This window comes from Triticum urartu, chromosome 1A, assembly GCF_056163025.1.
Source record: "Triticum urartu cultivar PI428250 chromosome 1A, HENAU_Tu73, whole genome shotgun sequence".
Taxonomy (NCBI): Eukaryota; Viridiplantae; Streptophyta; class Magnoliopsida; order Poales; family Poaceae; genus Triticum; species Triticum urartu.
In genome coordinates, this window is record NC_141873.1 from 486905887 (window position 1) to 486917913 (window position 12027).

The 12027-nt window shown below is 46.4% G+C and overlaps 1 non-coding gene and 1 pseudogene across 2 annotated transcripts; both read right to left on the reverse strand.

Annotated features, from left to right (window-relative positions):
- Positions 1-4174: 4174 nt before the first annotated feature.
- LOC125532937 (uncharacterized) lies at positions 4175-5028 on the reverse strand (annotated as a pseudogene). The gene is made up of 2 exons (XR_015613954.1): positions 4621-5028; positions 4175-4532 (listed from the first exon to the last, which is right to left on the reverse strand). The product of XR_015613954.1 is annotated as an uncharacterized LOC125532937 (transcript).
- Positions 5029-5573: 545 nt separating this feature from the next.
- Positions 5574-5646, reverse strand: TRNAE-CUC (transfer RNA glutamic acid (anticodon CUC)). The gene has a single exon. It is a non-coding gene; the product is annotated as a tRNA-Glu (tRNA).
- Positions 5647-12027: the final 6381 nt, after the last annotated feature.

The following is a 12027-nucleotide window of genomic DNA, read 5'->3' on the forward strand; positions in this document are numbered from 1 at the left end:
TTCGTTTAGCAGGGAGGTACCAAAGTAATCCAGGAGTGGATCACTAGACAGCGGTCAAGAACATCCTGAAATACCTGAAAAGGACGAAGGATATGTTTCTCGTTTATGGAGGTGACAAAGAGCTCGTCGTAAATGGTTACGTTGATGCAAGATTTGACACTGATCCGGACGATTCTAAATCACAAACCGGATACATGTTTTTATTAAATGGTGGAGCTGTCAGTTGGTGCAGTTCTAAACAAAGCGTCGTAGCGGGATCTACATGTGAAGCGGAATACATAGCTGCTTCGGAAGCAGCAAATGAAGGAGTCTGGATGAAGGAGTTCATATCCGATCTAGGTGTCATACCTAGTGCATCAGGTCCAATGAAAATCTTTTGTGACAATACTGCTGCTATTGCTTTTGCAAAGGAATCCAGATTTCACAAGAGGACCAAGCACATCAAAAGGCGCTTCAACTCCATCCGGGATCAAGTCCAGGTGGGAGACATAGAGATTTGCAAGATACATACGGATCTGAATGTTGCAAATGTTGGGTTTCGTAGTAATTTCAAAATTTTCCTACGCTCACGCAAGATCATAGTGATGCATAGCAACGAGAGGGGAGAGTATGATCTATGTACCTTATAGATCGACAACGAAAGCGTTTGGTTTATGTAGTCGTACGTCTTCACGGCCCGACCGATCAAGCACCGAAACTACGGCACCTCCGAGTTCTAGCACACGTTCAGCTCGATGACGATCCCCGGACTCCGATCCAGCAAAGTGTCGGGGAGGAGTTCCGTCAGCACGACGGCGTGGTGACAATCTTGATGTACTACTGCAGCAGGGCTTCGCCTAAACTCCGCTACAATATTATCGAGGACTATGGTGGAAGGGGGCACCGCACACGGCTAAGAATATGATCATGTGGATCAACTTGTGTGTGTCTGGGGTGCCCCTGCCTCCGTATATAAAGGACTAAAGGGGGGGTGCGGCCGGCCTAGGAGAGGCGCGCCAGGAGAGTCCTACTCCCTCTGGGAGTAGGATCCCCCCCCCTAATCCTAGTTGGAATAGGATTCGCGGAGGGGGGAAGAGAGAGAGGGTGGTCGGCCCCCTCTCCTTGTCCTATTCAGACCAAGGGAGGGGAGGGGCGCGCAGCCCACTTTGGGCAGCCCCTTCTCTTTTCCACTAAGGCCCACTATGGCCCATCTAGCTCCCGGGGGGTTCCGGTAACCTCCCGGTACTCCGATAAAATCCCGATTTCACCCGGGACACTTCCGATATCCAAACATAGGCTTCCAATATATCAATCTTTATGTCTCGACCATTTCGAGACTCCTCGTCATGTCCGTGATCACATCCGGGACTCCGAACAAACTTCGGTACATCAAAATGCATAAACTCATAATATAACTGTCATCATAACCTTAAGCGTGCAGACCCTACGGGTTCGAGAACAATGTAGACATGACCGAGACATGTCTCCGGTCAATAACCAATAACGGAGCCTGGATGCTCATATTGGCTCCTACATATTCTACGAAGATCTTTATCGGTCAGACCGCATAACAACATACGTTGTTCCCTTTGTCATCGGTATGTTACTTGCCCGAGATTCGATCGTCGGTATTCCAATACCTAGTTCAATCTCGTTACCGGCAAGTCTCTTTACTCGTTCTGTAATGCATCATCCCGCAACTAACTCATTAGTTGGAATGCTTGCAAGGCTTAAGTGATGTGCATTACCGAGAGGGCCCAGAGATACCTCTCCGACAATCGGAGTGACAAATCCTAATCTCGAAATACGCCAACCCAACATGTACCTTTGGAGACACCTGTAGAGCTCCTTTATAATCATCCAGTTACGTTGTGACGTTTGGTAGCACACAAAGTGTTCCTCCGGCAAACGGGAGTAGCATAATCTCATAGTCATAGGAACATGTATAAGTCATGAAGAAAGCAATAGCAACATACTAAACGATCAAGTGCTAAGCTAATGGAATGGGTCATGTCAATCAGATCATTCACTTAATGATGTGATCCCGTTAATCAAATAACAACTCTTTGTTCATGGTTAGGAAACATAACCATCTTTGATTAACGAGCTAGTCAATTAGAGGCATACTAGTGACACTGTGTTTGTCTATGTATTCACACATGTATTATGTTTCCGGTTAATACAATTCTAGCATGAATAATAAACATTTATCATGATATAAGGAAATAAATAATAACTTTATTATTGCCTCTAGGGCATATTTCCTTTAGCAGACCCGTTGACTAAGCCTCTTCCACGAGCAAAACATGATCAGCACCAAGGCTCCATGGGTGTTAGAGTCATTACTGTGTAATCTAGATTATTGACTCTAGTGCAAGTGGGAGACTGAAGGAAATATGCCCTAGAGGCAATAATAAACTTATTATTTATTTCCTTATATGATGATAAATGTTTATTATTCATGCTATAATTGTATTAACCGGAAACATGATACATGTGTGAATACATAGACAAATAGAATGTCACTAGTATGCATCTACTTGACTAGCTCATTGATCAAAGATGGTTATGTTTCCTAGCCATAGACAAAGAGTTGTCATTTGATTAACGGGATCACATCATTAGGATAATGACGTGATTGACTTGACCCATTCTGTTAGCTTAACACTTGATCGTTTAGTTTGTTGCTATTGCTTTCTTCATGACTTATACATGTTCCTATGACTATGAGATTATGCAACTCCTGTTTACCAGAGGAACACTTTGTGTGCTACCAAACGTCACAACGTAACTGGATGATTATAAAGGTGCTCTACAGGTGTCTCCGAAGGTACTTGTTGGGTTGGCGTATTTTGAGATTAGGATTTGTCACTCCGATTGTCGGAGAGGTATCTCTGGGCCCACTCGGTAATACACATGACTTAAGCCTTGCAAGCATTGCAACTAATGAGTTAGTTGCGGAATGATGTGTTACAGAACGAGTAAAGAGACTTGCCGGTAACGAGATTGAACTAGGTATTGAGATACCGATGATCGAATCTCGGGCAAGTAACATACCGATGACAAAAGGAACAACGTATGTTGTTATGCGGTTTGATCGATAAAGATCTTTGTAGAATATGTAGGAGCCAATATGAGCATCCAGGTTCCGCTATTGGTTATTGACTAGAGACGTGTCTCAGTTATGTCTACATAGTTCTCGAACACATAGGGTCCGCACGCTTAAAGTTCGATGACGGTTATATTATGAGTTTATGGTTTTTGATGTACCGAAGGTAGTTCGGAATCCCGGATATGATCACGGACATGACGAGGAGTCTCGAAATGGTTGAGACATAAAGATCGATACATTGGACGACTATGTTCGGACACCGGAATGGTTTCAGGGAGTTTCGGGCATATACCAGAGTACTGGGGGTTACCGGAACCCCCCGGGGAGACTAATGGGCCTATTGAGCCCTAATGGAGAAGAGGAGGGGCGGCCAAAGGGCAGCCACGCGCCCCCTTCCCCCCTAGTCCGAATTGGACAAGGAGGGGGGGGCCTTTCCTTTCCCTTCTCCCTGCTTCCCTCTCCTCTCCTATTCCCACATGGAAAAGGGGGAGTCCTACTCCTGGTGGGAGTAGGACTCCTCATGGGGCGCGCCTAGGGTGGCATGCCCCCTCCTCCTTCTCCACTCCTTTATATACGGGGAGGGAGGCACCCCTTGGAGACACAACAATTGTTCTCTTGGATCTTTTAGCCGTGTGCGGTGCCCCTCTCCATCATAGTCCACCTCGATAATATCGTAGCGGTGCTTAGGCGAAGCCCTGCGACGGTAGAACATCAACATCGTCACCACGCCGTCGTGCTGACGGAACTCTCCCTCAAAGCTCAGCTGGATCGGAGTTCGAGGGATGTCGTCGAGTTGAACGTGTGCAGAACTCGGAGGTGCCGTGCGTTCAGTACTTGATCGGTCGGATCGTGAAGACGTACGACTACATCAACCGCGTTGTGCTAACGCTTCCATTTTTCGGTCTACGAGGGTACGTGGACACACTCTCCCTCTCGTTGCTATGCATCATCATGATCTTGTGTGTGCGTAGAATTTTTTTTAAAATTATTACGTTCCTCAACAGGGGAAGGGGGCGAGTGGAGATGCTCTGATACCCCAAATGCGAACCGTGCAATTGATGCACAATAAACGTACAAAAGTCCTCGACATGAAGATGACGCGTATTGTGTTGCATGTTTGCGTTGTCACAAATTTACAATGTGTATGTGGATGCCGCATATTGTGAAAACTGAGGTTCACTTCTCTCCTGTCCCTGCGCCTCCGTCGCCGCCGATCTCGTCCCGGCCGTCGAAGTAGTCCTCCGTGACGTTGCCAACGAGCATGACGCATATGAGCCAGAAGAGCGAGGCGTCGAGGTCGAGGAACGCGGCGGCGCCGAGCAGCCCAGTCTCGGCCGTCGGGCAGGCGTACCCGAGGTTGCGGTGCACGTTCCGGACGTGGTGCATGGCCTCCGTCGCTGTCGCCCACGTCGTCGTCCCTATCCCGGCCACCGTGGCGCCACTAGAAAAAAAACGAAAAAAAAATCATATTGCCGGTGTAATTATGTTACGACGGTACGACGCGGTGCTTGGTGGATTCGATCCATTACATGGCGAGATGGAAGAAGACGTGGAGCATGGCGTGTAGTCGAAGAGGCCTTCCTGGGGATGGACCTGCCGTCGTAGGGGAAGAAGACGGAGACGGCGCCGATCCCGGCGCAGCACGCGGCGGCGAGCGCGGACAGGGCGCCCAGCGCCACCGTCGGGTCCGGCGGGAGCCGGCAGACGTCCACGTCCGCGCCTCTGATCGGCATCCGGTACGGCGGCTGCGATCGAATGGGACATCGATCATTTGCATGCACGCATAGCGACGTGGTAGCGACGGAGCCAGCTAACAGAATTAGCTTCTTGAGCTCGGCGACGACGGCGAGGACGAAGGAGAGCACGCCGAGGAACGCGGTGACCGCGCGGAACCGCGTGCTGTGCCTCAGAGCCAAGGCATCGACCGACCGGCCGATCGATCAATCGATCGATTTCTTCCTACTAATCAATACACTATCTCGCCACCCGTTCCCAATCAAAACACATGAGGACCAAACCAAACCAGGCTGAGATCGGCATACATTACCGGCGACGCGGATTTGTGTTTCTCTGACGCATTGCCATGCATTTGGGTCACCAACCAGGATCGAACAATCAACAACGCGCATTTTCGCAGGTATCATGCGCGTGCAGAGGGGAGTTTCCGCGCGGGAATCCGGACATGCTCGTGTAAAGATGAATGAAGGGAAGAGCATGTGATACCAATCAATCAATCGTGAAATCGAGATAGTACCTGTGGGAGGCGTCCAACTGAGCGGTTGAATCGCCGGGCAGCGAAGCGGACCAATAAATAGGCGAGGATTGGGAGGCGAGGCGGCAGGGAGGGCCAGCGCGTACCGTGCAGTCTTGCTTCGGGCATAAATTGTTGACGATACGCTACATGCAGAAAAGATGTCTTCAGTGCTGCTGCTTTTGGACGTTGTAAGAAACGCACCAGCGTAGGAAAAAACCACAAAAATAATTCCGTCGCCGGGACTTGAACCCGGGTCTCTCGGGTGAGAGCCGAGTATCCTAACCACCTAGACTACGACGGATTGTGTTCGACTGTTGGCGCACAGCTTGATGAGTGTGTGTATGTTCCTGTCCCGAACGCAGGCTTAAGATGTGGTTGTATGGTGGCCAGAATACAGTTGATGAGTAAACATAACCAAGCAACGCCCAGGACTTACGCGCTATATATCGTCTGGTCTATGTGATTTAAGGCTAGTTCAAACTGATAGTTCATGACAACAATACGAGTTGACATCAAATTGTTCATGACAATAACACGAGTTGACAGCAAATAGTCCATGTCAACACTACTGGTGCCCAAAGAAGACAATTGTTTCAAAGCAAATAACACATCTGAGTTGCTCGCTAGTTATTCTTCGTCACAGCCACTCAAGCCTCACAGCAGCACCATCCTCCTCTAAACAACTGAATACACCACGATATTCCTTTCATGAAAAGTTGTGAAGCATAGAAATGCTCATCACCACCACTCCACCAGGCACACCTCCATCCGCAATCACCATGGCCAACATCTCTTGAATCTCCTGTCTCACAGGATCAGGATCAGCTTTGAGCTCAGCTGTCATAGAGTCAAACATGTCTACCATTAGCTTTAATGTTGTTTTTCGACTACTCTCACTTGACACCTTTTTGGTCGTCGTTGGCCTAGGTGAATAAGGACGTGACTTCTTCTTCCTGCCTTTACCATGACTCGCCGCATGTGTAACTTGAGCATCATTGTCCACAATGTTAACTTGAGAGGGACCAGCTTGAGATGTTGGAGTTGGCACCCTCACATTCTTGCCTGTAAAACTATGGTGATCTCTCATTTTGTCCTCATCCGCTAATGGAGAACGACAAAACTTGGTCGCCGTCGGACACATCTACAAACAAAGACAAATAACACATGAGTACACCTTTTGTAAAACAAAACAATGAAAATGATATACACAACATGTATGTTGAACTTGCTTGCTTCACAACATATACATGAACTGAAAAAGAAATTTGCTCTCAAAAACCGTCACATATGTCGAAATTGCTCACTATCTAACACTGTCGCATTTTTATAGATCAACCAACAATTTCACATGCTCTCGGTTACCAAAATACATGCTCATTATTGCTCAATGTCTTCTTCTCCTCTTCCACTCATATATGCCGAAATTGTGCACTATCTAACACTATCACATATTTTCAACCAGTATACATGCCAAACACAGATTAGCCAGTCGAACACATATATGCACAAATTAATAATTCCAACCTTAGTCCACAGCTAACACAGATCAGACCCCACAGTCACAGCCGACTCGGAATAAAGCTGGTGGCGGCAACAACTGTAGGCGGAGCAGGGGCGTGAGGAGGAGGCGAGTCGTGGTTGAGCGCGGGCTGAGGCGCTGCAAGGATGGGACGGAGGATAGGGAAAGGAGCGTGAGAGGTACAGAGCCGCAACCGGGATGTGGGGAGCGGCGGTGGCGTTGCGACTGTGAAGAAACCAAGCGAGGGCTCGGGTGCGCACTCGAGAGCGGAAGAGAAGGCTCGTGGTTTGGGTTGTAAAATTAATTATTGTTGGATCGCTACAAAATGTTTATTTTAAGAAACTAACGGCAGACGCACAAACTCGCATATACTACACAAGTACATTCACCCTCACATATATGCAAATACGCAAATCTTGATGTGCATTTCTGAAACACTGAGCAGGCAGGTCTGAGATCGATGAAATCATCACATGCGCCACACTATCATAGAAACGCCACCTTGCGCCGAAAGAATATTCTGTTTTTACAAGACATGATGTCAAATCTATGGTTTGATTTCTGGTGGCTGAGTTACCACCATCCATCCAACCACAAGTTGATTCTCTATAAAATGCTTGGCATACATACTTTCCAACAGAGATTAACCGACTCGACGCTGTTGATCCTGAAAATACTATTTTGTGGTTTTCAGATCTGGATAAGTGAAGAAAGTCTCCTGTGACGGTGTGTCGTCTACAGTGGCGGCAACGGTCTTCTTGAGCCTCACAATCTCAACATCGTCCCCTGTGCCAGCTTCAATGGCTTCATAGTATATTTTTACTGACTTTTCTAGCCAATGAGGTTATTGTTTGCAGGGATTTGTTGGTGCGACGACGTCAACACTCCTGTGCAGTTTGGCCCTTGAGCCTCGTCTTCCGTCTTCACAATTTTGATGCGGCCTCTGATGAGACCTATGCAAATTAATAGATGTTTGGTTTTGGATCTTTGGCTCTTTCGACGGTGATGACTTCTTTTGTAGGGTGTTCGATTGCCTTGATGATTTCTTGTCTACGAGCATGAGACCTATGCGAATTAATAGATGTTTGGTTTCGGATCTTCGGCTCTTTCGATGGTGATGACTTCTTCTGTAGGGTGTTCGATTGCCTTGATGATTTCTCGTCTACGATCAACAGGGAGATGTTGATTCCGGCGTTGTGGCAATATGCGACATTGCACCATCAACCCATTCAGGGGTGATGATGATGACCAGCTCCAAAGATTTTGATATTTTTATTTTTAGTATTTGTGTTGCTGGTTTGGTTAATACCAGGATGAAAACAGAGTGAAAACTTTCTGCTTTTCCGGCGAAAAACGAAAACGGGGAGGTAATATGGAAGCAAGAACTGATTTGTGTAGGCGGCAATAAAAAAACGAAACGATATTTTTGTGGCAGAACATACATGTAATGGCGCTTTCTGTTTCTGTGAATACAGAATTTTCCGTTTCCACTATGGACCTATGGTTGCTTTGTACCCCAACCACTAAATTACCCATGTGCGAGCCAACTTTTACCACCACACAAGGGAGCCAGCCATGATTGTAATGGAAATGGAGGCCAGGCTTAAAAATTCCCCTTCACGGATTATTTTGTGAGGTTAAAATATGTGTGCGTGTAAGATGGCGACCTGATACACCATGTTGGAAGTGCAAAAGGGAGACTGAAGGAAATATGAACTAAATGCAATAATAAAGTTGTTATTTATATTTCCTTATATCATGATAAATGTTTATTATTCATGCTAGAATTGTATTAACCGGAAACTTGATACATGTGTGAATAGACAAAACAAAGTGTCCCTAGTATGCCTCTACTAGACTAGCTCATTAATCAAAGATGGTTAAGTTTCCTGACCATAGACATGTGTTGTCATTTGATGAACGAATCACATCATTAGGAGAATGATGTGATGGACAAGACTCATCCGTTAGCTTAGCATAATGATCGTTAAGTTTTATTGCTATTGCTTTCTTCATGACTTACACATATTCCTGTGACTATGAGATTATGTAACTCCTGAATACCGGAGGAATACCTTATGTGCTATCAAATGTCACAATGTAACTGGGTGATTATAAAGATGTTCTACATGTGTCTCCGAAGGTGTTTGTTGGGTTGGCATAGATCAAGATTATGATTTGTCACTCAGTGTATCAGAGAGGTATCTCTGGGCCCTCTCAGTAATGCACATCACTATAAGCCTTGCAAGCAATGTGACTAATTAGTTAGTTACGGGATGATGCATTACGGAACGAGTAAAGAGACTTGCTGGTAACGAGATTGAACTAGGTATGAGGATACCGATGATCGAACCTCGGGCAAGTAACATACCGATGACAAAGGGAATTACGTATGTTCTCATTACGGTTTGACCGATAAAGATCTTCGTAGAATATGTAGGAACCAATATGAGCATCCATGTTCTGCTATTGGTTATTGACCGGAGATGTGTCTCGGTCATGTCTACATAGTTCTCGAACCCGTAGGGTCCGCACACTTAACGTTCGATGAGGATTTGTATTATGAGTAACGTGTTTTTTGTGACCGAAGATTGTTCGGAGTTCCGGATGAGATCACAGAGATGACGAGGAGTCTCAAAATAGTCGAGAGGTAAAGATTGATATATTGGACGAAGGTATTCGGACACCAGAATGGTTTTGGGACATTTCAGACATTTATCGGAGTACTGAAGGGTTACCGGAACCCCCGGGGAAGTAATGGGCCTTCATGAGCCATAGGGGAGAGAGAGGGGAGCCCGCAAGGGTGGCGCCCCCACCCCCAAGGGAGTCCGAATTGGACAAGGGGGAGGGGGCGCGGCCCCCTTTCCTTTTCCTCTCTCCCTCTCCTTCACTTTTCCCCTCCGATAGAAAGGAAGGGGGGGCGACTAGGAGTGGGAGTCCTAGTCAGTCCCCCCCTTATGGCGCGCTCCTGGTGGCCGGCCTCCTCCTCCCCTCCTTTATATACGAGGGCAGGGGGCACCCCAAAGTACAACAGTGATTCTCTTAGCCATGTACGGTGCCCTCCTCCATAGTTTACTCCTCCGCTCATAGCGTCGTAGTGCTTAGGCGAAGCCCTGCGCGGATCACATCACCATCACTGTCACCACGCCATCGTGCTGACGAAATTCTCCCTTGACCCTCTACTGGATCAAGAGTTCGAGGGACGTCATCAAGCTGAACGTGTGCTGAACTCGGGGGTGCCATACGTTCGGTACTACATCGGTTGGATCGTGAAGATGTTCGACTACATCAACCGTGTTAACCTAACGCTTCCGCTTTCGGTCTACGAGGGTACGTGGACACACTCTCCCCCTCTCGTTGCTATGCATCTCCTAGATAGATCTTGCGTGATCGTAGAATTTTTTTTTAAATTGCATGCTACGCTTCCCAACATATTGTGCAGCTTTTTCTTTCCCTCTCGCAAGGCTACTAGAGAAAGCTTTCTTCCCTTTGATCTTCGTCGGCAAGCACGTGGATTCGCCTCCCCTCCGCTTGCCGCTCCAGCGGCCGGTGGCGGGGAGGGAATTCCTGGTGCCTTGGCTTAGATAGGTAGGGTTTTGGTTCTCGCAAGGGCGGCATACGGACGGATGGCGGCGCTTCTTCTTCGAGTCAGTCTTGTGGGCTCCGATCCTCCTCAAGTTCATTCGTCGGGACGGATAAGACGGAGCTCCGGCGTAGATTCCTGCCAGCTCCTCGGAGCGGCAAGGTTAGGGGTTCTTGTTAGGGCGAAATTTGATATCAAGTTCTTCAGATCAATTCATGGATTCAATGATGACGACTGTGGCTCCCGAATGCTTGTCCTTAGGGGCACGTGCATGAAGACTTCACGACTGTCATCGACAAGGTCAGGCCGACTCCGGTATGAGAGCGGCGGCAACGATCTGTCGGCGGCTCCACTACAAGAAATATGTCAACTAGTGACCTTCTGTCAGTGACCCTGGAAGAATTGGTCATAGATCTATGACCATTTGAGACCAATTGGTCAAAATCCGGGGGGCTCCAAACCCTAAACTATATTGACCATTTTGGTTAGAAAGGTCGTAATTTCCTCACACGAAATGGTCATAAAGCAGACAACACTATTCCGCTGCCTTATTTCTAGCTGATCATGACCAATATAGATGGTCATAACCTTGTAAATTGTGGTGGATTGGTATGACTTGGCGCCACCTCATCAGTTTCGCCTATGTGTCATGTCCATGTGTCAATTTTGGCCCTAGGTTGTGAAGCAACCTGTATTTCTGTCATTCCCAAAATTCACAAAAAATCTCATAAATTCCTTGGGTCATATCTTCGAAAATATGTAAAAATCCTTCCTTGCCTAGTTCAAAAATAATTCAACAATATTCATTTTCCTATTCTGTTCACAACAGCACTTTATGAAGGAAGTGCTATTTATATATTCTTCATTGCCCTCAAAATTTTTGGACACTTTTTCCTATCCAAATCATTGCCTCATGACAAAATTTAGCTCCATTTTCCTAGCAAATCTTCCTCGGCAAATTTCCAAAGTTTTTGTCCACCTAGAAGCATTGTGAAGGAAGTACCTTTTTTATATATCCAAATTTATACAATTCCTTCATATGCCCAAATTATCACTCTCCTTCAAATTGCAGCTCATTTAAATCATCTATGTGATCCCAGGTTCAATTTATATTTTATGGCCAGATTGGCACGTTGCAAAGCAAGTGTTATCTAGACCCTCCTATTACCCTCAAAATTTTTGGGCACTTTTCCATACCCAAATCATTGCCGCATGATAATATTCAGCTCCATTTTCCTGGTAAATCTTTCTCAGGAAATTTCCAAAGTTTCTACCTCGAGAGAAGCTTTGTGAAGTAAGTACTAGCTAGGTACCCAAATGATTTGAAAATTTACAAGCGCATGACCATACCTATGTAACTTACCTACACCAAATTTGAGCTCATTTCATTCATCCAATTTCTCTCGCTAATTTTTCCAAGTTTCTGTCCAGAGAAGAGCATTGTGAAGGAAGTACCACTTTGGCATGTCCAAATGGTATCAATTTTCTACAGTGCTTTACTATGCCCAAATAACCATCCTCCACCAAATTTCAGCTAAATCCATTCATTATTTTGAGCCCAGCTTCAACATTCATATTTT